General features: G+C 33.3%; 1 protein-coding gene across 1 annotated transcript in view; it reads right to left on the minus strand.

Annotated features, from left to right (window-relative positions):
• The window catches only part of LOC119593394 (CCR4-NOT transcription complex subunit 1-like), a gene marked incomplete in the record, with an annotated part of 36,043 nt that overhangs the window by 18,297 nt on the left and 17,545 nt on the right, over window positions 1–201 (minus strand).

Consider the following 201-nt stretch of genomic DNA (forward strand, 5'->3'; position numbering starts at 1 on the left):
TTTAAATACAGCAAAGATAGAGAGTTGTTCCACTTTCTAGTAAACTTATCTTCAATTTAATGTTTCTCTTCTTTTACATACCAAGTCTTTCCATCTTTACTGGCAATTTTGTAGACAGTTATAAGAAACTGGTAGAGTAAACTTATTTTGGTCTAGCACAGGTTCTTCAAATCCCCTTGTTGAAGAGGAATTGGCAGATTG

The sequence above is a fragment of the Penaeus monodon genome, chromosome 32, assembly GCF_015228065.2.
Source record: "Penaeus monodon isolate SGIC_2016 chromosome 32, NSTDA_Pmon_1, whole genome shotgun sequence".
Classification (NCBI taxonomy): domain Eukaryota; kingdom Metazoa; phylum Arthropoda; class Malacostraca; order Decapoda; family Penaeidae; genus Penaeus; species Penaeus monodon.